At 36.8% G+C, this 25518-nt stretch overlaps 1 protein-coding gene across 4 annotated transcripts in view; it reads left to right on the top strand.

Moving 5' to 3' along the window:
- The window catches only part of Arid4b (AT-rich interaction domain 4B), a 138245-nt gene that overhangs the window by 13252 nt on the left and 99475 nt on the right, over positions 1–25518 (top strand). The window lies entirely within an intron of this gene.

Below are 25518 nucleotides of genomic sequence, written 5' to 3'. Positions count from 1 at the left end.
TTTGAGGCACTGATAGGACAGATGTTTTTATAAACATCATTACTAAAATTTACTTTTAGCTACACAATAACTTAGATTCACTTTTTAAGAGTGGTGACCTAATTAGACTCTATTCATTTTCTATTGCTGCAACAAATTGTTACAGATTTAGTTGCTGCTAAATAGCAACACGTTTAGTTGCTGTTCTTTTACAGTTTTGGAGGTTAGAAATCCTGCATAGATCTTACTGGGTATGTTCCTTCTTTATGTTCCAGGGGGAGAATTGATTTTCTTTTCTTTCCTAGCTTTCCAGAGGCTGAACACATTACTTTTCTCATGGTCTGTCTCTTCAGTGCCAGTAGTCTCTTATCTCTGAGGACTGCTTCAAGAGAATAGGGACCTTTGTGTTTACATTGGGTGCACCCATATAATCCAGAGTAATCTCTCCATTTTATTATTATTATTGTTTTTTGTACCGGGACTTGAACTTGGGTCCTTGAGGATTGCATGTTTCGAGGTCAGCCTGGGCAATTTGGTGAGATACTGTCTAAAAAATAAGGTGTTGGAGTGTAACTCAGCATCAGAGCACTCACCTAGCATGCATGAGGTCCTGAGTTCAATACGTAGTATGGAAAAAAAAGAAAATTTCCCCTTGATAGATAATAAAACATTTTTTACACATTCTTGGGATTAGGATGCAGGCATTTTAGGGGGAGGTATTATTCTGTCTACCACAGATTTCTTCATTTAGCAAAATGATTTAGCCTTTTAGTCCTCTCTGTAAAATGAGATTAATGTTTACTGTTTACCACATAGGAATTTTGTGAAGATGAAGCCTATGTGCCCAGGCTGATAAGGTGTGGATAGAATACAGTCAGAATTGAGAGATGCTTTCTGGTTGCTCTTACCTGATTTAGTGATAAGTAGTCTCCAAGGTAACCACTAGCTTTTGTAAAGTCTAGTCTAAGTCCCTGGATTTAAACTTGCTGACTGTGAATCTGCATGAGACCCTGGATAATTAGTAATGTGGCCACACAAGATTGTAGACTTTTAACATTTACTACGTGATTTTTTTTGTGTGTGTGATATTTTTCAAGACTGTGCTTGAGCATGTACTGCATAGGTGACATCAAAATGCTCTGTAGGAGAGGGCCCAGTTGCCTCTTGCACCTGCCACTCACAGTTGAATTGAAACCCGCCTGTGTCAGATAACACATGCTTCTGTGCTGCATGGCAGGTAAAATGCTGTGATTACCATGATGGCATTTCAACCTACTGGGACATATATATCTGTGAAGACAGGCTTTTATTGTTATAAAGCAGTGTTAAGTTTTTTGGGTTTTTTTTTTTTTTTTTGATACTGGGGATCGAACTCGGGGTCCTTGCACTTGCAGGGCAGGCAGCAGCACCACTGAGCTAAATCCTCGGCCCTAGCAGTGTTAAGTTTTAATTATTAAACCACTTCCATTGAACCAGACATTGATGCATCAGTTTGACAAAAACAAGGTCAAGTATCCTGCTAGTTTTATGTTTATGTTGCCTCCCTTTAAAAAAATTAATTAATTAATTTATTTTGGTACCAGGGATTGAACTCACGACCTTGCGCTTGTGAGGCAGGTGGCGGAACCACTGAGCTAAATCCCCGGCCCTTGCCTTCCTTTTTAAATGTAATATAAAAAAGGATGTTTTGTTTCTTACACTTGTTAATTATATATTTTATATGTAGCCCAAGACAATTCTTCACTGTGTGGCCTGGGTAAGCCAGAAGAATAGACACCCACCTATGTCCTGGAGAATGAGGCTTCACCTTTGCTGTTTATTTTTCATGTGACGTTTCTAAAGCAGGTTTTTGTTTTAGAATTCAGTCTTCCTAGATCTTCTGCATGTGAGAATCGTAATTTATAGTGCAGTGTTGAAAAAAAGTGCTGCTTAACTCACTATTTTATGATTTGTATCTGTCTAAAAGATACAACTCTTTTTTTTTTTTTTTGGTACCGGGGATTGAGATATAACTCACTTTTTAAGCAGTAGGGTTTTCTACTTGCGTGCTTTTCCAGAAGATTACTATAGAAAATAATCAAGAGGGGTGTTGAATAATGTATTTGAATCACATATGCTTAAGATTATTTGAATGTACCTCATTGGTATTTTTTGAGGTTGGTACCATTTCTTCTTCTTTGAGCTGGATAACTCAAAAAAGTGTTTAACATCTCAAAATCATGGTGTTGTGAGGCAAGATTGACAGGGAGTAGATGGTAGAAAAGGCTGTCAAAAACCCTTGGTGAGTGGATCACGGGCAGTCATATAATTTATATGTTACTCCTGTTTCCACGTTAATTAAGGTAAGCTTCTGTAGAATAAATTTAGCAAAACATTTCTGTGTGAACATTCACTTGGTCATCTTGTAACTGTTATAGATGGAAAGAAAGGTCTGCTAATTTTGTCTTACTGCAAAATCAAGTAAGTAAGTGATTGAGATTTTCTCTAGATTGTATTATGTTGTATTTCTAATGTTTTGGTACTGGGGATTGAACTCAGGACCTTGCTCTTGCAAGGCAGGTGGCAGCACCACTGAGCTAAATCCCCGGTCCTTTATGTTGTATGTCTTTGCATACATAAACACTAGTTGAATATTGTCTTAAATTAAAATGTGTCTCAAGATTGAGTTTTAACCATTGATTTGGTTTTTGTGGTGTGACAGGATTCTGTGACTCCAGGATATCTTTGCTGATTCAAGCTCTTCTCTGTGCATAGCCAATAAATACTGGAAAAATGTTTATTGCCCTAAGTGCATCAGTGTACAATTGGTTTCACAGAGCTGTTTGTGTTCTGAGTTATAAATTTATGGTCTCAAAGTTTGTTTTACATATATCTTATACAGTGTTTTTACAGTGTAGATTTGTGACTTTGAGTTTGATAGTATGTCATTCAAATTTTTACTTTTTAAAATTTAAAATATCTGCTCTTCACTTTAATGGAGGGGATAAATTCAAGTGCCACACTTCGTTGTCAAACTTTAGAGGTATATTAGAAGCAAAAGAGGATGGGTTTTAGGGTATGGTATTGTTTACCCCATCACACTGATGTTAGGTAAGAGTGGAATGAATTTGTTAGGTTTGAGTCCTGTTCTGCTTCTTAGCTAGTTGCAGTGCCTTACGCATTTTCCTTCCTTAAGCCTTACTTTCAGCCTGTGAAAAATGTGAATAATATTTATCTTGAATAAATAAAATGAGAGGCATACAAAATAATTATCATGTTTGGTTTATAAGTGCTAAAAATAATAACTGTAATATGTTGTGGGGTGAGGGATGGATCACTTTACTAGATGTCTTTACCAATTGTGATATTTCAGAATAGGTACTTGGTATAGTCAGTGTGCATTACAGTATAATAAAATAAAATGCTTACTACTGGTGCATCTAATTATTGGAAGTCAGATTTCTGTACAATTGGTATACCTCTGCAATGTTTGTTTCTTTTTTCTTTCTTGGTACCAGAAATCAAACTTAGGGCCACACCCTTGCTACTGAGTTATATCCCCGGCCCCTAATGTTTGTTCTTGCAGCCAAATCCGAGGGTTTTTCCCCTTCCTTTCTTAGTTGACACCGCCCCGCCCCCCAATTTAATTTTTAAAAAGGGATTGAACAGCTTTTAGAACCACTGGAAAGTACCAGTTTTGGGGGCAGCATCATTAGAAAATGTAAAATTCAGAAATAAAAAATTTGGGTGTGGAATAGTAGACCTTAGTGATAAAGAATACTGCAATCTTTCAAATCAGAACTTTGAATTTTTACCCTGGAACCATTACTTACTGCCTTGAAATTTTGGACAAGTGACTTAATTATCTCTGATGTCTGATGTTTAATTTTAAATTTTCTGAAATGAATATAATGATAAAACCTACCTTCTGCCGGGGATTTAGCTCAGTGGTTCTGCCACCTGCCTTGCAAACGAAAGGTCCCGAGTTCGATCCCCGGTACCCAAAAAAAACAAACCTACCTTCTACTTTGGAAGTATTGAATGAGGTATTGTATTTTTTTCCCCTTAGATTATTTTATTGGTACATTTTAGGTATACATTTACATTTATCATGGGCACTTGTACCTTTACATGATATATCTTGGTTCTTATTTTTTCCCCATTTCCTGTCCTCCCTTCACCCACTCCACCCTTCCATATTCACAAAGACTTTGTTGGGGCCGAGGATTTAGCTCAGTGGTTTCACGGCCTGCTGCACAAGCGCAAGGACCCAAGTTTGATCCCCGGTACCAAACAAAACAAAGACTTTGTTTCCATTTTTTCCTTTTCTCTTAATTTTTCTTTTCCCTTCTTTCCTTTCCCCTACCCCTCCCACTTTCCTACCCCTTTGGACCTTTTCTTCCTATTTCCCACTATCAATTATTCATTTTAATTATTATTTACACTTTCAGTTTCTCACACTAGAGAAACTATTTGGTATTTACACCTGTGTGTCCTATTTATTTCATTTAAGAGTATGGCCTCAATATGCGTCCATTTAGCTATAAATGTCTCTAGTTTCTCGTTCTTTATGTCTGAGTAGTACTCCATTATAAAAAAACCACATCTTGGCTGGAGATTTAGCTCAGTGGTTCCACCGCCTGCCCTGCAAGTGCAAGGACGCAAGTTTGATCCCTGGTACCAAAAAAAAAAAAAAAAAGAAAAACACATCTTTATCCAGTTTCCAGTTGATGGGCACTTGGGCTGTTTCCAAGCTGTAGCTGTTACAAACTGTGCCGCTATAAACATAGGTGGACATGTATCGCTGTGGTATGATTCTTTTAATTCTTTGGGGAAGATACCCAGTAGGGGAATAGCTGGGTCAGATGGGACCTGTAGTCCTAGTTCTTTGAGGTATCTGCATACTGATTTCCACAGGGGTTGCACCAGTCTGCACTCCCACCAACAATGGAGGAGGGTTCCTTTCTCCCTCACAAGCACAAGGTCTTGAGTTTGATCACTGGTACCTCCCCCCCATAAATAAAATTACAAATTGAGTTCTTCTGTAGTAGTGGTTGGTGGCTTTTCCTCTCATGTCACTGTATTCTTTCTCATGCCACTTCTTTGAGTTGTTTTATGTTGCTTATTGATATTCTATGCTCTACAGGAAAGTTTTTTCTTGCTTAGGTGAGATTTTGCTATCTATAGTGGCATACTCTTGTTGAATTATGGTATTTCTTTTTTTTTGGTACTGGGGATCGAACTTGGGATCTTGTGCTTGCGAGACAGGTGGCGGAACCACTGAGCTAAATCCCTGGCCCATGGTATTTCTTGATGTATAGACAGTACGTTTTTTTTTTCACTTCATTTCCTGTGCATTTTTAGAAATTTTTCTATAGTGTCTTAGTTTAAAATAGTTAATTTTCCTAGTAACTTAATATTATTTTTTGCTTAAATATACTCTTGTTAAGATACATCTACATGCTGAGTAACTATTTGTGTCATTGTGTGCCAGGTAGTTTTCTCGTTCTTGATTTTTTTTTTTTGGTACTGAGGATCGAACTGGGGTCCTTGCGCTTGCGAGGCAGGCAGTGGAACCACTGAGCTAAATCCCCAGCCCAGTTTTCTTGTTCTTAAAATTACTTTCAGGTGCTAAACATCTTATATACCTAAATATTTACCTTTGTCTTTCATTTCACTTAGACAGTACATTATTTGACTTGATTATTTGATGCATTGTTTATATTCTGCTACTGAGGACGGAAACCTGGGCCTTGTACATCTAGGCAAATGTTCTGCCACTGAACTATATCCCTACCCTTTAAAAAAAATTTTTTTTTGGTACCGGGGATCGAACTTGGGAACTTGCACTTGTGAGGTAGGTGCCGGAACCACTGAGCTAAATCCCTGGCCCCTTATTTTTTATTTTATTTTGAGCCAGGGTCTTGCTGAGTTGCCCAGGCTGGCCTTGAATTTGTTATCCTTCTGCCTCAGCCTCCTGAGTAGTTAGGATTATAGTGTGTATGTTTTAAAGAGAAATTTAACATTTTAATGACCCCCCCCCCCCAAACACTGGGGATTGAACCCAGGGATCTCTGAGCTACAATCCTAGCCCATTTTTTATTTTATTTGTGATAAGGTCTTGCTAAATTGACCAGGCTGGCTTTGAACTTGTGATCCTCCTGCCCCAGCCTTCTTAGTAGCTGGGATTACAGGCATGTGTGCCATGGCCAGCTCATTTTAGTGATTTTAAAATAAAATTTTAGGATTTATTTCCTTAATTGTATAGTATTTATGTTTTAATTTAAACAAAAACTTGGAGACCATGGTCTGTTCTATAACACCCATTTCAAGAAATACCTTAAATGAAGCTTCTGCATAATCAGTTTAAACCAGATGCCTTAACTTGTTTGCCTTTAGAAATAATTTTTAAAAAGGAGAAATAATTAAGGATATGATAGAGCAACAGCTATAATGAAGAATAACTTAATTTAAAATCTATTATTTTGGTAATCCTTTCCATCTCCTGCAAGACATCTTTAATGTAGAAAAAACCATATGTAATAAATATAAAACAGTGATAACAAAACTTTGAGTACTGTTTTGTGAGTGTCTTTTAAGTACAAGTTTACAGAGAAAGGCCCAGAAAAGATAGGAGAGTATGTATTTAAATTCATTTTGATCTCACAGCTTGCTTTCTTAGTAACCACATCACCTTTTTGTTTTTGGTTGCTGGATAAAGTGAAAAGGCAAATACAGGTGTTTCTGGCCCCCTGGCAGTTTTTTGGGGTGTTATTTTGTGGTAAGCTAGGGTAGAGTGATGTGGTAGCAAGGGGACAGTGTTTCAGCAACCTGTTTGGATTTTTTCCCCCATTTGGATTTTTAAGAGGACTAAATACATTTCTTCTTGTCCCAGTAATAAGAAGATAACCAGTAAAGCCATATTTTTTTCTTTCCAGATTCTTAGTATCATACATTTGAAAACTGGAAGGACTCTGAAGACTCTGCTGATCTTGCAGCTTCAGAATCTTTTGTAAGATAGTAGTGCTAGTGGCAGCGAACACTGATGGATAGGAATTATGTATTTAAACTTTGGCATTGGAGCAGCCCCCTCACTTGGATCTCTTGACTCAGTGTGCCTTTCATTAGATCACAGAGAACTGCTCCTTCCTTATTTATTTATTTATTTATTTGGTACTGGGGATCGAACTTGGGACCTTGGCCTTGTGAGGCAGGCGGTGGCACCACTGAGCTAAATCCCCAGTCCTTATTTTGTTTTTTTTTGAGACAGACTCTGGCTGTGTAGTTCATGTTGGCCTTGGACTTAGTAGTCCAGGTTGGCCTTGAACTTGTGGCAATCCTCCTGCCTCATTCTCCTGAGTGCTGGAATTACACGTGTGCATCACCATTTAAGCCAGTTTTAAGCCAGAGACAGGATTCATTCATATCTCCTCGAGTGACAATGGTAAACATTCAAAGGAAAGCAGTGTTTGTTTCTAAGAGTAAATAACTCTTTGATATATTAGCATTTGGTGTTAAGTTTTTTTTTTTTTGACATTAAGTTTTGATTGTGCTGAACTCTTAGCATTTATTATTTCTTCAGATAATTTAAAAAAGTTTATCCCTTAGGAAAATACTAAAAAAGTTCCTTATATACATGAACTTGTATTAGGTACATACTTTATTTTACTTTATATATATTTTTTGTATTTTATTTTATTTTACTTTGGGTTTTTTTGAGGCAGGGTCTCCCTTTGTAGTTCAGGCTGATCCTGAACTCACTATGTAGTCCCCAGGTTGGCCTCAAACTCTAGGCGATCCTCCTGCCTCAGCTTCCTGAGTGCAGGGATTACAAGTGTGCACCACCATGCCTAGCTCTAGGTTCATATTCTATAAGGCTTCTAAAATATAGTGAAAGGCTTACAGAACTGCTGGAGGGGTTGTTTTTTGTGGTGCTGAGATAAGTCCTCATGCACACTGGACAAGCATTCTGCTACTGAGCTACACCCTCAATCACACAATATTGCAAGATTTTGTTTTGTTTTTGCTTTTTTTTTTTTTTTGGTACTGGGGATCAAACTCAGGTCCTTGTGCTTTCGAGTCAGGTGGTAGAACCACTTTACCCTGGCCCTGTTTTTGCTTTTTTGAGGCAGGGTCTCCCTGTATAGTCTAGGCTACCCTCGAATTTGCTATAACCGTGCTGGCCTTAAACTTCTGATTTTCCTGGCTCATCCTTCCAGAGTGCTAGAAGGGGACTGCGGTTTTTTGTTTTTTGTGTTTTTTTTGGTACTGGGGGATTGAACTCAGGTACTTGTGCTTTTGAGTCAGGTGCTGGAACCACTGAGCTAAATCTCCGGCCTGGGACTGCATTTTTTAATGAATGAAATAAAAGGAACTGTATATGAGTTGTATATTGCTTTTATGGTGAGCATTGAAAGTATAATTTAGTTTCCCATCTCCACACCCTTTTAAATTCTAATTTAAATTCTTCTGATTGTAGTATTAGCTGTGATTAAATGGTGATGAAACAGATGTAGGATCCTAATTAAATATAGTGAAGAATGAAGTAGTATGCTGTTAGTAGCATTCTGCTAAATGTGTATTTAGCTGTGGATAGAGTGACTGTGGATAAGAATGATAGTCGTTTATGTGTGTATATATGTTTAATATTAGTAATTGGTTTTTACATTAAGCTGAAACAGTTTTTAAAGTTTTGGAAAATTTAGCGATGTTCAAAATCTGGAGACTAATAAAAATAGACAATTAGAGATAAATACACTTCAGCCTAACAAATATGCTGGGCACGGTGGTGCATGTCTGTAACCCTAGGATGCAGAAGGTTGAGGCAGGAGTATTGCTGTTGAGTTTAAGTGCAGCCTGGGCTACATAGTTAGAAAAACAAAATAAAACAAAGATTTTTATTGTGGAAATTCAAAACATAAAATGTCAGTTCAGTTAAAATTTTTTTTTTTGGTACCGGGGATCAAACTCAGGACCTTGTGCTTGTGAAGCAGGCGTGGTGCCACTGAGCTAAATCCCCGGCCCAGTTCAGTTAAATTTAATTTCATATACTTGCTTGGCTTCCTCAGTTTCCCACTTTTTGGCATTACTGTTTTATTTCATTCTGGTACTATGTCTTTTTTCCCTTCCCCCTCATCATGTACCATGTACCATTTTAAAGCAAATCCCAAATATTCCACCCATTAATGTGTTTCAGTGTGTATCTCCTAACACATTAGGACTTTTTTTTCAAAGCATAACCACAGTGCCATTGTCACAAGTAATAACATTAATTCCTTAATGTCTTCCTGGAGCTAGAACATGTTCATGCTTGCCTGATTGTCTCAAAAATGCCTTATAGTTTTGTTTTTTGTCTTTTTTTGTACCTGGGATTGAACTTGGGACCTTGTGCTTGCGAGGCAGGTGGCCCAACCACTGAGCAATCCCTGTCCCTACAGTTGGTTTGTTTACGTTAGATCCCAGAGAAAATCTTTACAGTTAGGAGATGTGTGCCAAAAGCCTACTCCTTAATTCTCCCTTTTCATACAAAGAACAGTGTTATTTAGCCTGTAGAATATTCCACATTCTGTTTGGCTTATTGCATCATTATGGTTCAGTTTAATCTGTATGTTTTCTGTAAATTGGTAACTAGTTCTAGGGCTTTGGATGAGCATTCTTCATAGAAGGTGCCATATTCTTTCTATTGTGTGTCATCAGAAGGCATATCATGTCAGGTTGATTTTCATTATTGCAAGGATTGGACAGTAGTTTTACATGTTAGTCTGATCTGCTTTTTATAAAATTGCTGTGTATCAGCTTTCACCATAAGATTTTAGAAGTCTGTAATGATGGTTCTGTAGGTCCATTACATGGGATTATGAAAGTTGATTTTCTAGTTATAATTATATTTTCTAATTATATCTATTAGTTGAAATCCTTTTATATAGAAAACTCTTCTTGGCCATGCGTAGTGGTACCCACCTGTAACCCCAACATCAAGAGCTCAAGCCCAGGCTGGGAATTTATTGAAGTCTGGTCTCAAAATAGAAAATTTGAAAAGGGCCAGTGATGTGCTTCAGTGAGAAGGCCCTAGGTTCAATCCTAAATTACTCCCCCACCCCAAAAAAAAGAAAAGAGGAAAAAAAGAAAAAACACTTTCACCTGTTTAGTGTCTTTGAAATCCAGAAATGCAGAATAAAACCTTTAATTTTAATTCCTTCATTTTGGTCATTTTCAGAATAAGTTGGTGCCCTACAAAATTCCTAAATGGACCAAAAAATGTTTTAACGTGTCAAGGATTTTTATTTATTTCATGTGTTATAAACTATTGTAGTATTGCTCTTGATATTAGTTGTCTGTTTTAGGCCAGTTGGAGTTCTTTGTAATGGAGTTTTCTGTGGTTTTGAATTTTATCCCATTAAATTTTTGATAATTTCTTCACTTTCTGGCACAAGAAATTTTAAGTATCTCTTGTATATTTCCTGGCCCATCCCTGGAAGCAGGCCCCTGTTCTTGGGGCCTGTTTTCTACAAGTGGAAAGTAATTTTTAGAGATCCTAATTAGGGTGTTATAGCTCTCATTGCTATTAGGCTGGTTATTGCTTCTAGGCTTTGTTAGTGTTTAGATGTAGGAGATAAGTTTTTTTTTTTTTTTTTAGGAAATAAGTTTTTAAAAAGATGTAGAAAAATAAATTACGCCTTCATACTGATACTTGCACTTTGCATGAAAATTACAGCTTTAATTTAATGTCTTATCATTGCTTATGATAAAATATATATTTAGAATTAACCAGGTAGACTCAATTTAGATTACTCCAATTTTGTTGGTAATATCAAAAGCATCAAAGTCAGGTGCCGTTGGGGCATATGCATCTTTCTCCTGTTGGGGATGATCAGGCTGTTGACCTTGACCATTAAATAATGTTATAGGGCTTTTTTTCTTAGTCTCTTATCTGAAGAACACTAGCCTTGACATCCAGAATGGAATAAATAACTTTGTTGTTGTTGTGGTCTGCTGTCCTCAGGGCTGACTTAGTAATCAGGGAAGATGATGAGGACATAATGGTCAAGTTTGTTTCTCCTGAGGGTGGTCTTTGAAGGATATTTGGGGTACCTTTGAAGCCACACTGTACTACTGAAAGGTAGGTAACAGGAGAATCCTTTTTTATGGTTTTAAACAACTTTCTTGGTCTTAAAAGCCTTTGGCTTTGGGGTTTTTTTTTTTGTGACAGAGTCTTTCTGTGTAGCTCAGGCTAGTCTTGAACTCAATATTGAGCCCAGGCTGCCCTCAGACTTGCATCAATTCTTCTGCCTCAGTCTCCTGAGTACTGAGATTATTGGCATGCACCACTATACCCAGTAGGGTACCGTGTCTTTAAGAAATAAGTGAGTTTTTCTATCCTGAGGCTATATTTCAGTAAGGATATAAGGTGAGTCAATACTTAAGTAATAATACTTTCCTTTTTACTTATGCCACCAACTTGATAAAATAGGACATTTACTGAATTGGTTTTGGTTTGTAGAGATTGTTCTGTTTTTTAATTGCTTGTTTTAATTTTTTGATGTAAAATACATGATTTCAAAATATTCAGGACATTTTCTAAAAACATCTTGCTGGTTTGCATATCAGTATTCTTCCTGTATCCTATCAGAGACTAAATAAGTGTTTTATTTTACCATATGTTTTAATTTAAATTTTAATGTATGCTTGCATGAATTTTTTTTAAAGTTCAGATTTAAAAGTCCAGTGTAAATTTTCCAAGACACCAGATGGTTATTAGACATCAAAATAGTTCTTGTTTATATATCATATTTTAGAATTTTAAATATTTTACTAGATTTTGAACATATTGCACGTCATTAAAGGCAGATGGAACTAAAATTGCTTAAAAGTTTCGATTCTGATATGTACAGATAAGTAATAAGTTTTATTTCCTGTAATCCTCTTCATGAGCTAGTAAGAAATTTTGGGGGATGATATACTGAAATTATGACAGAGTCAAAGGTCTCCCAGATGATGTGGCGCTCTCTCTTTTTTTTTTTTTTTGGTGGCACTGGAAATTGAACTCAGGGCCTTCACATTGTTACATCCCTAGCCCTTTTAATTTTGAGAGTCTTGCCGACTTGGCTAGGCTGGGATGGAATTTGAAATCCTCTTGCCTCAATCTCCTGAGTAGCTAGGATTATAAATGTATTCCACCACATCAGCCTCAAATAATCTTTTCCTAAAAAGTCTTTTTGGGCCATGTTGGATTGAATCTAGGACCTCATATATACTTGGGAAATGCTCTACCACTGAGTTACATCCCCAGCCCTAAAAAGTCTGCTTTATACCGTAAATTCCTACATCTGTGACTTTGCTTCCCATGGTTTTAGTTAGCTATGGTCAATCCTGATCTGAAAATACTAAATGGAAAATTCTAGAAATAATTCATAATTTAAAAACAATTTTTATTATAATATGTTTTTTATAATTGGTGTATTATATTTCTTACTGTCTAGTTTTCATAAGTTAAACTGTCATAGGTATGTATTTGATGTTAGGCAGTTTCAGACATCCACTAGGGATCTTAGAATGTATCCCCTGTAGGTAGGTTGAGGGAGTATCATATTGATTTGGTACATTAATTAATAATGGTTCCTTGGGGAAGGTCTGTTAATCACAAGTTAATAGTGATTTCTTTTTTTTATTCTTTTTTTTTTTTTTTTTTGGTACCAGTGATCGAACTTGGGACCTTGAGCTTTTGAGGCAGGCGCCGGAACCACTGAGCTAAATCTCTGGCCCCAATAGTGATTTTTTTTTTTTTTTTTTTTTTTTTGGTACCGACGATGGAACTCGGGTCCTTGTGCTTGCGTAGCAGGCATTGAAACCACTGAGCTAAATCCCCGGCCCAATAGTGATTGTTTTAACACGTGATGAAGAGTATACAAAAGCGTTTAATTTCTATTTTGTAAAGTTAATGTTTGATTTTTTAAAATGAGTGTACTGCTTTATTAATTACAAACTTTTTTTATACTTATAGAAATTTGTTTTAGTAATAAAGAAGGGAGGAAAAGTGGAAATCCTGTCTTGTAGATTTTTTTAAAAAATGTTGGCTCTGACATTTGTGTGATTCATTGATTCTTTTTATTTTTGCGGTATCGGGGATCGAACTTGGGTCCTTGGCGCTTGTGCAGCAGGCAGCGAAACCACTGAGCTAAATTCCCGGCCCTATTAATTGGTTCTTAGTGGCAGTACCTATGTCATAATGTTGCTAGGAGGCATACTGCCTAGTACAAGGTAATGATCAGTAACGTAGGACCTCTGGATCCTAGATGTGTTGCTCTGTTGGTTTTGGAAGAGGTTTCCCTCCTGCTTGTCTACTGTCAACCTTCACATCCATCTCTAGTTCCAGGTAATCACTGATTTCATCTCCTTATTCTTATATTCTTTGTAGCGCTGTACTAGTGTGTTTTATGGATGTAACAATTTTACCACTCTTGTGTTTGGACATTTAGGTGGTTGTTGACCTTTTGCTTGTACAAACAGTTCTTATATATGTAACTTTGCACATACATTATTTCATACATATGCAGGCCTATCTGTGGGAATAATTTCCAAAAATAGACTTAAAGGAAGTTTATCAATTAGGATTCACTAGAGGAATAGATTAACTATATAATATAGAGAAATGCACACACATTATATAAAGGATTTACCAGGTATATTTACAGTGGCTGCTTGTGGAATCAGAGGTGGAAGAATACAAAATGGTCTTCTGTGTGTTGAAGAGCTGGAGGATCTGGTCGAAGGTCAAAGGCCTGGAACTCATTGCAGAATCCCATGAAAGTCCATGTGGGAAAGCTGAAGAGTCTGTATAGGAAGATTGAAGAGTCTGACCTGGAAGCTGGGAAGACCTGAAGATGAATACCCAGAGGCAGTGCCAAAGAACAAAAGAGGAGACTTCCTTCTTTCCCTTTTTATTCCATCCAGGCTTCAAGCCTATTGGTTGGTATAGCCCACATCTGGTGGCCTTTCCTCCTCAGTTTTTGGCCTACCTGTCCATCATTCACAAACACACTCAGAACTTTACTAATCTGCCAGGTCAGCCGTGGCAAACCCATTTATAGATGGCACAGTGAGCCCTCTCTATTGGCATGCGAGCCAGCCTAGTTGCTCCAGACTTTGAAAGTGGGCAGCTGAAATATTTTCTAAATCTAAAAGTGCATTTAGAAAATTCTACTTTTGCAGACAATCCTACAAGCCATCAGGAAATCTACAAGGAATTTTCTAGCATTATAGTAGCTGCAAAGGAGAATTTTTATAACAGATTTTTATAGATCGGTAAGATGGAGACAACCCTGTGTTTTCTTCTTCAGGTAAAAACCAGATTTGAAGGACTTGCTCTTTCCTGCTTACCCTGGATAGATTTTTTTTTTTGTTACCGGGGATCGAACTTGGGACCTTGTGCTTGAGAGGCAGGATGCAGAACCACTGAGCTAAATCTTACCCAGCCCTACCTTGGTTAAATTTTAGAAATCTAGAAATGGAGCTATTAGAATTTCAAGAAGGCTCTATTTGGAAAAATAAATTCTATAACTTGTGTGCAACACTTAAAAGATAGAATGTGAAGGAGTAATGAAGGACAACACAGTTGGTAGTTCTGAAAATGAAATCCCTGAAGTGTGGAATTCTCTGCCAAATAATTTTTATTTTTACATAATACTTCTAGTCAGTTCTTCTTTTTGAGAGGGTACTGGGAATCGAACTCAGGACCTTGTGCTTGCCAGGTAGGTGCGGTGCCACTGCCAAATAATTTTAAGTCAACAGAAGCACATGGGATTACTCTTCTTATTTTGTTTGGATCATTTTACAAGAAACAGATTAACAGATGACCTGAGTGCTGCAAGTGTTGCTCTCAATCTAATGAAGTGTGAGCCAAGGTTTGACAAATTATCAGCATGCATACAACAGCAAAGATCCCATTAAATGTTCAAAAGCATGCCAAATGCAGACTTCTCCCTTTCAATAAAAAGCTATTTGTATCATTAACAGCTCTGTTATTGTGTTTTTAAGATGAAAGATGTTAATGAATGGTTTTTTCTAAACTAAAACCTCTGTATTCCGGTCTAATTGCAGTGTTGGCACTTTGTGATAAACAAGGGGGTTTTGGGTTGCAGTTTGGGCACTCAGTCTTAAAAGGTTCGCCATCACTATACTAGGTTGATTCTTAGGTTAAATTGACATATCACAGTTAATGATCACAGGAACTGGTTTTAATTTTGATGATTATTGCTATATTTTTCCCATATAGATTACACAAATTTACATTTACCCCAGAAATATGAGTGCTTATTTTCCCAAATCTTATCAGTCAACCATGTTACCAAGACTTCTCAATTTTTTGCTAATCTAAAATGAAAATTTTTTGTAATATTTATTTAGAATTTTATTTGCATCAAATTTATGAATGAGTATGAGCAGTATGTTTATGGGCCAGTTGCATTTCTTTTTTTTTTTTTGGTACCGGGAGATCGAACTCGGGACCTTGCGCTTTCAAGGCAGGCGCCGGAACCACTGAGCTAAATCCCCAGCCCCTACATTTCTTTGTATGGGAATGGCTTTCTCTTATGTTTCCATTTTTCTGTATTTTTTTTTGTGTGTGTGGTTCTGCATAGTGAGCTCAGAACCCACACATGCTGAGCAAACATTCTACCACGGAGCCACACTGCCAGCACCTTGTTTTGTCTTTTTTTTGTTTTTTTTTTTTTTTGGTACCGGGGATCAAACTTGGGTCCCTCCGCTTGCGAGGCAGGCGACGGAACCACTGAGCTAAATCCCTGGCCTGTTTTGTCTTTTTTAAATTTAGATTTCTAGATGTATTATGTGTGATATAAATTAAAATTCCTATGTGTTATACAAATTAAAAGTTTTTAGTTTGGGCCACTGTGTTATCTCTTTCATTGTGGCCCACCCTCATGCTGTACAGTGTACTTTTCCTACTTTTACTTGGCCCAAACTCACTCTGAGGAGCTTGTTTCCCTACCTTTAAAAAAACAAAAAAATTTTTTGTTATTAATCTTCTGATATGCATACTTTATAAACACTTAAATTCTTCAATATTTTCTTGGATAGCTTTGAGGCTTTGAGTTAATTTACCATTTATTTAAAGTCTTTTAAATTCCTTTCCACTATCATAACTTATTATCACTTTTAATTAAATTAGAGTTTTGGCCATTCCTAACTACAAACTTTGCATTTATGATGAGTAATTTTGAACATGTTACCTCGCATGTATGCAATATATCTATAGGATAAGTTTTGGGGTAAATTCCTGAGGGTAGGGTGATATATATTTTCAACTTTACCAGAGTAAATACATGTATCTCTTAAGACTGTTAAGACACTGCAGTGCTAATAATTGGTATAGAAGTGAATGGTGATGTTTATTCAGGATCCCAGATAGGTAAATTTCTCTAGAACTAGAAAACTTCTGGTTGAAAATAGAACATTTATCTGTATGTCAGATTGTTTTCATTATGTTGGTCTTCAAGGCACTAGAATTATTTTAGAAAGTTGCTTGGGAGAACTTATCTTATCTTTACATTTTTTTTTTTTTTGGTACCAGGGATCGAAAAATTTGTTATCTTTTAAGTTTAAAATTGTGTGTAGTCTCTCTTGACATCTACCATAGAGCAACACTTTACAGGGGTTTAAGAAAACGTGTGTGAAATGAGTGTTTCTTGCAGCTTGCTTTGTGACAGTGAAAAGCTAGAAGCCTTTTAATATCATCTTTCGATGAGAAGCTGACTAAACATGGTCAATACTACAAAGATATTTGGTAAACTATGTTAACTTATGTGGAAAGATCTCCAAAACATCTTTCAAATGAAAGAAAAGTCAAAAGAAAATATTAAATATAGTGCCAATTATGTAAAAGTATTTACAGAAATGCTGTTGTACAATGTTTATGTATATATGTACATGTGTGTAAATGAAAGTATGGAAAAATCTGAAAGCACATATGCTAAAATAATAATGACTGTCACTGGGAAGAGATTGGGACTGAATGTGATAATTTAAGCCTTTAATATTTTATTTTTACAAGAATAATATGCCTATAGTTTGTACAAATAAAAGCTAATTTTTAAAAATTTTTAATTTTTTTGAATATTCCAAAAAGTACAATATTCTAAATTAAAATTATCATAGCTTATTGTTGACACAGTGTGATCAAGACTTCTGATCTTGAGGTGTTGGATTATCCTAGTGATTTTTCTCATGACTTTTGATTTGCTTTAGGTGTGTTAATGTTCAGCAGATGTACACCAAATTAAACTGATAATGCAATTTCTGGCATCACTTGTTTTTTATCCAGAGCAAAACACCTTGGTTCTGTTCTTAGTTCAAATCCTATTCATTTACAGAGGCAAAGATGGCTTTTCAAAATTTAATATGTATTCAAGCAGCTACCAAAATTAATTTCTTGGACTATAAGTTTGTCTCTTTTCTATTTCTGGTGCAGTCATTGTGGGAGCAACTATGTTCTGAGTCCTACAGGTCTCTCTGTTGCTTAGCTTGCTCTCCCCATCCATTCTCTTCTCTGTCTACCACTGTCTCACAGCATTTTCTTTTTTCTCTTTTGCTCAGTTCCTTGTAGTCTTTAGCTGTGGAAGGGGGATAAAAGCTAATTTTAAATAGCATTGGTAAAACATGTTTGGGAAACTGAAAGCATATCTTAAATAAGGAACATTAGTAAAGTTGAGGGACATGGGAATGAGAGGTGAGTGGAGACAACATGGACTGTTTTTATACATTTATATTTGTGTATACTTTCATATTTTGGAGGAGGGATTACTGGAGATTGAACCCCCCAGGGCCAGACAGCTAGAATCACAAGTTTGTAACACGAAGCGATAGGAGAATACAAAGAGATAAGGTTTTGTATCTAAGCAGAACTTTGAAGAATGAATAGTAGCTTTCCAGTTGGAAACTGGAGAATGGGAGGATGGTCCAAAGACAGATTGCTATGTGCTGGAAGCCCAGTGGCCTGGGAGATCTTTGAAGTGGTGAGAAGCCTAGAGAGCCTGAGCACAGAGTCTATGCCCTGGTTAATTCTTACCTGTCACTTTTTTTTTTTTTTTTGGTGCCAGGGATCGAACTTGGGTCCTTGTGCCAGTGGTGGAACCACTAGGCTAAATCCCTGGCCCCTGTTAAAATTTTATTTGCATTATAGTTCCAATATCCTTATCTCTGTATTTGCTTGCTTCACAACCAGTACTTCAAATGGAGCTCTTATTCTTCACTTTGGCCTGAACCTTCAGTCATGTATCTTGGTGAATTATTTTCACCAAGACCTTGGATCTAAGAGTGGCCTGGCTTAGAAGTACTGTAAAATTGTCTTTTGACTTTTTTTGAGCATATATTATATTACATCTTTTTTTTTTGGTACTGGGGATCGAACTTGGGACCTTGCGCTTGCAAGGCAGGCAGCAGAACCACTGAGCTAAATCCCTGGCCCTTGAGCATGTGTTACATAACAATCTAGTACATGCATGCATACAGACACTAGAAGAAAAAATTCTACTGTTCATTGTACTCTGTTTTTTATTTTCTATTTCATTTCCAAAATGTTGGTGAGGACTAACCAAATTACATTCCACAGTCCATTAATAGATCGTGATTCACAATTTGAAAACCACTTGTACAAGAGAATCCTTTGTGCATGTTTGTGGTCTTGGGGATTGAACCCAGGGCCTTCTACATAGCAGGTAACCACTCTACCACTGAGATACGACCAACTCCAGCTCTCTCAAGAAAATCCCAGTGTATCAATTAAACTCTTACAATGAGAACTTTCTTCTGCTAGATTTATCTAAGTATGTAGTAATTTTTTTTTTTTTTTTTTGGTACTGGAGATCGAACTCGGGACCTTGAGCTTGCAAGGCAGGCTGCGGAACCACTAAGCTAAGTCCCTGGCCCAGTAATTTTTTATTTTGTTGTAAATGACATTTTACAATTTGAATTTCTGATTGTTTAGTATGTAGGGATGTACTTTATTTATATTGTTACTAGTTTATCTATATTGGTACTACTTTAAGTTTCAGTAGATTGGTTTGGATTTCTTGGTGCCTGATGATGTTGCAGTTTAATAAAAATTTCTAATACCTTTTCTTTCTTGATTATATTGACTATAATCTCCAAAACAATGATGAATAGAAGTGGTGAGGTAGACATTTGTCTTGACCCCCTCACCCCCAAACGGGATAAATTAGGGACTTTCTACTGCTTAGCTGTATCCCTAACCTAGACTTTTTATTTTGAGACAAAGTCTTGTGCAGAGTTGCCCAAGCTGGCCTTGAACTTGCTGTCATCTTCCCTCAGTCTCCTGAGTACGTGAAATTACAAGGTATGACACCGTGCCCAACTATTTGGTAATATTCCATTTAAAAAATTGGAATATGGGGCCAGGGATTTAGCTCAGTGGCACGGTGCCTGCCTCGCAAGTGCAAGGTCCTGAGTCTAATCTCCAGTACCAAAACAAAACAAAAAATTGGAATATGCTTATGAGTGATACTATTGTTTTATAGTTTTCTAATAATTTATTATATGTCAGAATAATGCTGGTCTTTTGTAATGGTAGAATGAGTCCTGAAAAGAATTTGTTGGCATTATTTCCTCAGAGTTTTTATAGAATTCACTAGTGAAGCTATGTGGGCCTTGAGTTTTCTTAGTGGGAAAGTTTGACTACAGATTCAGTTTTACAAATGTATGTAAGATGGTAGGTTATTTCTTACTGAGGGTGCTTTTGTACTTTGTCTCTGTTGAATTTGTTCATTTTGCCCAAGTTGTCTATGGCGTAGTGTTGTTTAACATATTCTTATGTTTTTAGCATTTGTAGAATTTCTAGCGTTGTTACTTTCTGCATTCCTGAAATGGTAACTTAACATCTTTTCTCTTTTTCATGCACTATTTTGCCAGACTGACAGTTTTATTATGTACTGTTTGGCCAGTCAAATTTGTTTTTTTTAATTTCATTGATTTTCATGTTGCTTTCAGGTTTAATTAGCTCTCTTCATTGTTTCCTAAGTGGACAATGAAAGATCATTGATACAATACCTGTTTTTTTTAGTATAGATGTTTAGTGCTATACATTTACTCAACTACTACAAATTCTAGTATGTAGTATTTTGTTTCTAGTCTACACAAAATTTTGCTTCTTAATTTTTTTTTGTAATTTCTTCTTTGACCTGTGGGTTAAGTATTTTGAAATGTATTAGTTTCCAAATATTTGTGGACTTTGCAGGTATCTTTCTGTTGTTGACTTCTAAGTTAATTCCATTATGGTCACACTTTGTACAACCTAAATGTTTTCAAATTTATTAAGACATCTGTGGCTGAATATGTTGTCTTGGTAAATGGTCTGTGTGCAGTGGAGGAAAATACTTTTTTTTGTTCTTGTTGGGTGGAGTGTTATAGATGTAAATGAGATAAAGTTTGCTGAGAGCTGGGAGTTTTTGCGCACATCTGTAGTAAGTCCAGCATTCAAGAGGCTACGTAGTGAGTTCAAGGCCAGTGTGGACAATATAGGGAGACCTTATCTTAAAAAAACAAAAAAGTAGGGGCTGGGGATTTAGCTCAGTGGTTCCAGCACCTGCCTTGCAAGCACAAGGTCCTGAGTTCGATCCCTGGTACCAAAAAAACCAAAAAACAAAAAAGTAAAGGTTGATTGATAGTGTTATTTGCTTCTGCTTGTATTTGTTGAACTTCTTGGATCTCAGGGTTTATAGTTTTATTTGTAATTTGGAAATTACTTCTTGGGTTTTGTCCCCCCACCCCCCTTCTTTCCTTTAAAATATTTCCTTTAGCAGTGCCTGGGATGGAACCAAGTTCTCTGCCACTGAGCCACATCCCCAGCCCAGCCACAATGTTCTTAAAGATTGACTTGTTATAGAATGAACAGATAAAAGTCCAGTGATACAAATTTTTTTTTTTTTTTCCCCCTGCTCCTGGGATTGAACCCGGACCTTGCGCTTGTGATGCAGGCGCCGGAACCACTGAGCTAAATCCCAGCTCCACTGATATAAATGTAATTAAATTTTTCTGGCTTGGTGTAGTGGTCCACACCTATACTCCTAGCACTGGGAGGTGAAGACAAGAGGATTGTAAGTTCAAATGCAGCCTGAGCAATTTAGCAACTTTGCAAGACCCTATGTCAAAAAAAAAAGAAAAAAAAGAAAAAAAAAAAGGGCTAGCAAAGTGACTCAGTACGAAGGTCTTGGGTTCAATCCCCACTACTACAAAACTCTTTACCAGTTGATTACATTGCATTTTAAGATAACTTTACAATATTCTTGGAGCATAAATGATTTTAGGCCTCAAGGAATTAAGGGAGAGTAGTTTAAAATGCAGGATGGATTTAATTTCCTTTGTACAGGGCCTAAATTGACTTTTTCTTAAGTCTCAGCGAGAAAGCACGAAAGTGACCATCTTTAAATAATAATATTTAATATTGACAATTGTATAATTTAATAATAAAAATAAATATTTAAACATCTTTTATTATTAAAAGCTCATTGTGGGAAATACAGAAAATTAGATAGGGGGAAAAATTAAGTATGTAGAGATAACCACTATTAGTATTAGGGTATATTTCAAATCTTTTATTGGTGTATTTTTCTAAACATAGTTTGTAATAATAATACACAGTTTTGGTGGTGTTAGAAATTGTATCTGGGGTCTTGTATATGGTAAGCACACACCCCGCCAAACACAGTTATGTTGCTTTTTAACATTTTAAAACATTGGCTTCTATATGGATAGATCAGTTTAGTTTATATATTAATTATAGATAAATTGCCAGAGATTTAGCTCAGTGGCTTCATGCCTGCTTTGCAAGAGCAAGGTCCTGAGTTCGATGCCCGATACCATAAAAATGAAGGTAAGCTGTTACCACCAAATAAGACAGTATAGTATGAGAATCACTGGAAACTTGTATCTAAACTTTTTTTGGTGCCCCCAGTGAGTTTCTTTTTTTTTTTTTGGTATTGGGGATCGAATTCGGAACCTAGCGCTTGCGAGGCAGGCGGTGGAACCACTGAGCTAAATACCTGGCAACCCCACCCCGTGAGTGTTTTGATTGTATGGTACATTTGTACCATACAGTGTACAATATGGTACATACTGTTTGATGGTTTGTATGGGAATCAAACCAAGAAGGCTTCTACTGCTGAGGTATATCTCCACCCCTTAAAAAAAAGTTTTTGGGGGCCGGGGATTTAGCTCAGTGGTTTCGCCACCTGCTGCGCAAGCTCAAGGACCCCAGTTCGATCCATGGTACCAAAAAAGAAAAGTTTTTGGTGTGGCTTTTTTTTTTTTTTTTTGAGATAGAATCTCTCTAAATTGCGTAGGCTGACCTGAAACTTGGAATCCTTCTGCGTCAGACTCTTGAGTAGCTGGGGTAACAGGCATGTACCTGCCCAGCTGAGTTGTGTCCTTAAAATTACTTAAAGCTCTGTCTCTGCTTTTTCATATCAGTAATAGTACTTTTCCTGTTTACATATATAATTTAAAAATAGTGAATGGGCCGGGGATTTAGCTCAGTGGTTTCACTGCCTGCTGCGCAAGCGCAAGGACCTAAGTTCGATCCTCGGTTACCAAAAAAAAATGAATATAAAGCTTATTGTTGTGTTATAAAATTATATAATAATGTTGACATTTCCATGTCTAATTAAACCTGACTAATTTGTTTCAAAATATTCCTGTTCTTCCTTTGTCTCACTTTAATTAAGGAACTTTCATGAAAAGTTGTGATATAGTAGGAGTTCTTCAACTTTTTGGGTGTCTTTTTTTTTTTTTTTTTTTTTTGGTACCAAGAATCAAACTTGGGTCCTTACGCTTGCGCAGCAGGCGGCAAAATCACTGAGCTAAATCCCTGGCCCCTGGGTGTCTCTTGAAAGCAGTTTTTATTGCACAGATAGTCTCTGAAAATTCTCTTTCATTACAGGATTTTCAGAGACCCATGAAATTGTCTGGTTTTCAGGCTAAAATTTCCTATCGGGAGACTGGCTTCCATTCATTGTCCATAATACTTGCTTATCTTTCCAAAATTTGTCATTCATGCAACTAATTATTGCATTGACTAAATTTACATACTGTTAATATCAAAAAAGTGTCCTTGAGGTGATGTATCCTTTGCCAACTTGAGCAGAATGTTATCTTCTGTGAGTTAAAGACAGCACTGAGAGATAAAATCAATGCATTTCTAAGGTAAGACCTTGAATTTATTAGAGGACCTAAAATATTTGCCTCCTAAGGATATAAGCAAGCAAAGTCAGGGCTACAAAACTTTTCACACAATATTGCAATGCTGAGGCAGGCCCTGTAACTACTAGGTTAACCAGGACATACTAATGACATCATTAGACACCATTTATACAATTAAAGGCTTTAGTAATAGTAATTGGGGCTATTTTTATTTATTTTTATTTTTTATGTCTCTTTCTCTTTTCTTTGCAATGCTAGGGATTGCACCTGAGGCTTTCTCACTGAACTGTAATTCCCAGGCCTTTACTTTTTTCTTTTTGAGACAGGGTCTTGCTAATTTGTCCAGGCTGAGCTCAAACTTGTGATTTTCCTGCATCAGCCTCCCATAGTGCTGGGATTCACAGGTGTCCACCACCATAGTTAGCCTGTTTTTTGTTTGTTTGTTTTTGTTTTGAGTTTGTGGGAATCAGACTCATGGCCTTAGCACATGCCACAGAAGTGCTCTACCACTGAGATACATCCCCAGCGTGTGGTTGTGTGTTTTGATTATTTTAATGCCTTTTAGTATGCCACTAAATTCTGGCATTTAATAGTCTTTATGTCATACCAGATTACCCTTCTTATGAAGTGTATCCTTATAGGTATCATTGGAGTAATAGTTTATCCAAAATAGAGTTTTGTGGACCATTTTATGTCTGAAGATCATTTCTTTTTCCCCTCCTGGTACTGGAGATCGAACTCAGGACCTTGAGCTTACAAGGCAGGCGGGGTGCCACTGAACTAAATCCCTGGTCCTTTTTTTTTTTTGGTACCAGGGATCAAACTCAGATCCTTGTGCTTGTGCAGCAGGTGGCAAAACCACCTAGCTAAATCTCTGGCCCACCTTTTGTTTGACAGTGTCTCACTATGTAGCCCAGGCTGTTCTCAAACTCATAATGATCCTCCTGCCTCAGCCTCCTGCGTGTGCCACCATATCCGGCTGATTATTCCATTATTGATAATGTTGATATTGATAGTCTGATATAAGTAATAAATTTCTTAATTTTTATATTTCTGATTTTTTCAGCATTTATACTTGATCCTGCATGGTGTAAAGAGTAGGGTTTTTTTGTTGTTTTGTTTTGTTTTTTAAAATACATTTCCTAAACTACAATAAAATACATTTCCTAGCCTCTTTGCAGTTGCTTGAATATATCTCTTACTATTAGCTCCCACTTGTACCTCTTGAAGCATACTATATATAGTGTTGTCCTGTGGTAAACCCACTCTTAGAAGTTTCAGTAGTCTGTGACTTTTTTTTGGTACTGGGGATTGAACTCAGGACCTTGTGTCTGTGAGGCAGGTGGCGGAACCACTGAGCTAAATCCCTACCCCAGTCTGTGACTTTTTTTTTTTTTTTGGTACTGGGGATCGAACTTGGGTCCTCGTGCTTGCACAGCAGGCAGCGAAACCACTGAGCTAAATCCCCGGCCCAGTCTGTGACTTTTAAAAAAATTAATTTTATTGGTAGAATTTAAATACACATAATGATCACATTCATCAAAGGGAATTTGTACCTGTACATGGTATATCTTGACTCTTTTTATTCTCCCAATCCCCTCCCTTCAACCCTCCCACCCCTTATTTACAAAAGCTTTGTTTCCATTTTTTTCCTTTAGTCTGTGACTTTTTATTTGAAGCTCAACATTGTATACAACTTTGTTTCTTCTGTTACAATGTCAGTACCATGATGGTGAACCTTCTGGAGGTTTCAGTGATAACAGCCTGCTGCGACATGCGTGACATAAGTTTGCCACCACTGGTACAATTAGAAGTTACTCAGAACCCTGAGAGATCATGACTGCTTGAGATGCTGCACCAGGATCCTCGGAGTAAATTTTATGTTTGCAAGATAGTCTGATTTTAGTGGTCTTCTCTTATTTGAGCCTGCCCACCTGGTATTCTACCTTTGGTAACAGGGCATCAGTTTCCTTTAATGTATTGTTAGTATGTTTATTCAGCTTTTGACTGGCCAAGAACTTTGCATATGATTCAAATTAGGCTTTCTGAATGTGTTTAGGGATAAAAAGACCTATATTACACAGCTGTAATCCCAGCTCTCAGGAGGCTGAGGCAGAAAGATTGCAAGTTAGAGGCCAGCCTGGGCAACTTAGTGAGACTCTGTTTATAAACAAACAAACACAGGATTGGTAGTACAGTTCAGTGGTGGCACAACACTTTTCTAATGTGTGTGAGGCCCTGGATTAAACCCCAATACCATCATCACCAACAATAATAACAACAGCAAAAAAATAATATTAGTGTTCTACTTTATTAATTGGATCAAGTAAGAGTAAT

The sequence above is a fragment of the Heterocephalus glaber genome, unplaced genomic scaffold, assembly GCF_053883595.1.
Source record: "Heterocephalus glaber isolate CG9 unplaced genomic scaffold, H.glaber_assembly_v1.0 deba00001472, whole genome shotgun sequence".
Taxonomy (NCBI): Eukaryota; Metazoa; Chordata; class Mammalia; order Rodentia; family Bathyergidae; genus Heterocephalus; species Heterocephalus glaber.
Note: the sequence above shows the minus strand (reverse complement) of the source record. Positions and strands in the feature narration are given on the sequence as shown.